This window comes from Triticum aestivum, unplaced genomic scaffold (assembly GCF_018294505.1).
Source record: "Triticum aestivum cultivar Chinese Spring unplaced genomic scaffold, IWGSC CS RefSeq v2.1 scaffold20010, whole genome shotgun sequence".
In the NCBI taxonomy this organism is placed as follows: Eukaryota; Viridiplantae; Streptophyta; class Magnoliopsida; order Poales; family Poaceae; genus Triticum; species Triticum aestivum.
The window spans coordinates 2,659-6,197 of NW_025230601.1; the positions used below are offsets into that span (position 1 = coordinate 2,659).

General features: G+C 47.4%; 1 pseudogene; it reads left to right on the forward strand.

The window, feature by feature from the left end:
- The first annotated feature begins 1,915 nt into the window (after positions 1-1,915).
- On the forward strand, positions 1,916-2,585 carry LOC123175615 (uncharacterized; annotated as a pseudogene).
- Positions 2,586-3,539: the final 954 nt, after the last annotated feature.

Sequence of the window (3,539 nt, forward strand, 5' to 3'; positions counted from 1 at the left end):
GGCCGAGAGGGAGGTGGGATGAGGGAGACAAAGGAGATATTTTTACTGGAGAGAGAGGGCTGCCCAATTGCGTTGATCCGCGATGAATTGTTCATGGTGAATAAAAGGAGACGTGGCTCGTGCTGCTAGTTGGGCACTAGCTCATCCTTTATATGTTCAATTGGTACATTCGTTTCTTTCCCAATTATAAATCAGGTAGTATCATTATGGTGTCTCAACTTCTGTCTAAGACATTTTATAATTTTTGTTCTCCATCTATTTGCTTGCCATGGCTGCATGCATCATCATGATGCAGAGGCCGGGGGCACGCCTCCATTTAAAAAAAATCTATTTGCTTGCCAATATGGTGTGTTCTAAATTTCTATCTCTCAGCAAGATTTTTTACCTATAGCCAAAATTTTCACATTAATGCACTGCAACTTAGTCCAATGTTTAGCCCATAACAGCTCGTTCCGATCTCGAAACCAAACATAGTTTGGGCATAGGCTCTTTGTATTCAATAAAATTTGCTTTTGTGTCCTCCCATCCAGTTTCAATTTTTTTATTAAGACAGTCTCTAGGTTCACACCATGGATACTCAGGGTGGACGGCACGAGCGGTCTTTTGGACCGGCTCGTGGCCCGCTCGGTCCGGGCTGGCTTGGTCCTGGCTTGACAAAAAAATCGGCCGGTCCGGTCCCTCAAAACAAGACCGAAAATCGGCCGGTCTGGTCCAGTTAAAGCTCGGCCCGACCGAGCAGACCGAAGAAGCAGCCGGCAGCATGGCGGGGCCATGGCCAGAGCGGGGCGGGGGCGTGGCTGGGGGCTTGCCGGGGGCATGGCGGGGGCTTGGTGAGTGTGTGGCGGCCAAGGCGTGACAGGGCCACGCACCTGTGCCGCGGCCGCCGCCGTCCAACGAACAAGCAGAGCACCACCGCATAACACCAAGGCCACCAGCCTTCCCGCGACGAACCATCATGTCTAGGAGTTCCTCCGTCGTGAGATCTAGCATCTCCATCAAAAAGATCGACGAGGGAGGTCCAACATAGCCGCATCAGCCATCGTTCCTTTCATCTCCGTCCACCGGCCGTCGTGTCAGATTCGTCGCCGATGAGCTCCCTCTTGTGTTCTTTTTGGTCATGTAGCTTCCTCTGATTTTTCTCAAGCTCCCAGACATCTTTTCGATGAGTTGCCCTTCCTCTAGCAAGATATCTCTCCGATGAGCCGTCGCCGGAGCTCCAGAGCGCGCTCTGCCCATGTCAGTCCTCACGGTCCGGCCCGAGCTCGGCCATTGCTGGTCCGATCCCTGAAAACAGGACCGTGACGTTGCTCGGTCCGGTCCAAACGCCGGCTCGGACAGGGACCGGACCGGCTCGGACCGTGTCCGCCCTGAATGGATACCCATATAAACTTTTGTGAAGAAATGGCAGTGTAGAATTATTTTGTGTAACTCTTTTGCAAAATTCTCACAAAAGGGAAACAAACCATAGCTGCCCCCGTGCAGATTATGTTAGATTAGAAACCAAACTTTGCTTGGGGATAAGGTCTTTTACCCCTATATTAATGTTGTGAATCAATTGGTTCTTTATATTATTCACTTGACAAATTTTTATCGCACATGGGTAGTGTGGAAAAACAGATATAGAGTGTGGTTGTTTATATTATTCATTTGACAAATTTTTATCACACATGGGTAGTGCGGAAAAACAAATATGTAGTGCGCCCACCAACCAGTTTTTTCCTGGGTCCGCCAGCGACTGCTACCCCTGTTGACATGGAAACCACCGGCCAAGCGCTGGTGCGCCGTTTTTGGAGCCCCCGTCCTCACGACCTTATGGGTATCAGCGGTCGCACACCTTCACTGTCTCATCTTCTTTCCAAATCCTTGACAACAACATGAATTTATATGTTTTTTTATCTCCGATTGGGAAAGAGGCATGCAGCTTCTTTCTCTGCTTTCTTTCATAGAAAAGCACTTCATTTTCAGTGATTCCTGCACATCTGTTCTTCTCCCCTTCGACCGGTTCCATGGTCCCATGGAAGAGGAAGACCTCCTCCTGTCGTCGTTGCTCTCCAAGGTATGCATATGTGTCTGTTTTTTTACTTCTACATCTGAATTGTTTCAGGTTGCAGATGCATCTAATGGTCTCGGAATTATGTCTGATTGCATCAACATTGATCTACATCTGTTATGCATCTTTGTTTATTTCAACAGTTGAATGGACTGGAAGAAGATGTTGATCTGGACAATGCTGAACTGGACTCTCTCCATGAGGATTTGGAGAGCAGAAAGGAGGTGGGGCTAGGCGACATAGCAAAAGACCTAAACAAAAACCAAGAGGCAGAACATGATCACCCACATCCTACTCGGCACACTCATGGAGTCATGGTCATGACCGTTGTATGGCAATTCGGCGAGGGGTGTCGTTCCTCCTAGGGGTGCAGAAGAAACTGAGCGATCCTTTCAAGTCCTTTGGGGATATGTTAAACCGTATCCTCAAGAGAGGGGAGCAGACGATAAATGAGGCGTCGCCTCTGCCCCCGGTTAGCATCCCGGATGTTACTGATTTGCTGGCGCTAGCCATCGACGGCAACAGTGAAAGCTAGATCCGTGGGGGGAGGGGGGGATGAAGGCTGATGGGATGCTAAAGAATGAGTCTGTGAACCAGAAATGCTCATATTGTCCATATAGTTTAAGATCTGTATGGTTGTCTCCTGGTATCAAGTGGAAAGGAATGCAGTTTTGCCGGACTTGTAAAACACAAGATTCTCTTGGTTCTTAAAGGATCATGTTTTTAACACAGTGGAAATGCGTTCCCCTATCCTTATGCACACTACCACTTTTCAGGTATCGCCCTTCAGCACTCACCATGGGTCTTGTGTACGACTGCATTCCCTTGCTCATCGTTCTTTGGTTCCGTGCTTTGGAGAGTCCTGGACTATCCCTTTTGGGGTTGTCAGAAGTCCCAGCTGAGAATATGCATGGTTCTTCTACTCGGCTGAAGAACATGATTGTCTACCAAAAGAATACACTTTTTTTTCTTCTGTTCTGTACTTGGGTTCCGGCCTTTTACTTGTGCAGTTGAGCCGGCACACAAATATACTCCACACGAGTGTGGGTGTTCTTGGCCTGTTGTTCATGGGATTAATCATGTAGATGATTTCGGGCAGGTTTTTGCTTTGTCTTCTATCCTTTTTGTATCAAAAAAATGTATCTAGAACATACTCCGTAGTTATACTGAACAAGAGCCATTACTGAAACGGTGCTTGCAAAATGGTTTGATTCAACAACCTAATAAGTACAAACATGGTGATAAGGACTCCAAATCCGCACGCTTGCCTGTTTGCGGATCTGGCGGACACTATAGTATGCAGCCAGAAATGCACGGTGTACGCAAAGGATTGGGCTGGATACTATAAGGGTGGTGATATGCAGACCGTGCACAACACTGCACACAAATACCCATAACTACTTAGCTTACTACTAGTTAGATGATTTCAGTACATCTTAATTCTTGTATTGAAGATACACAACCTAATGCATTTAGATGACTAATGGGA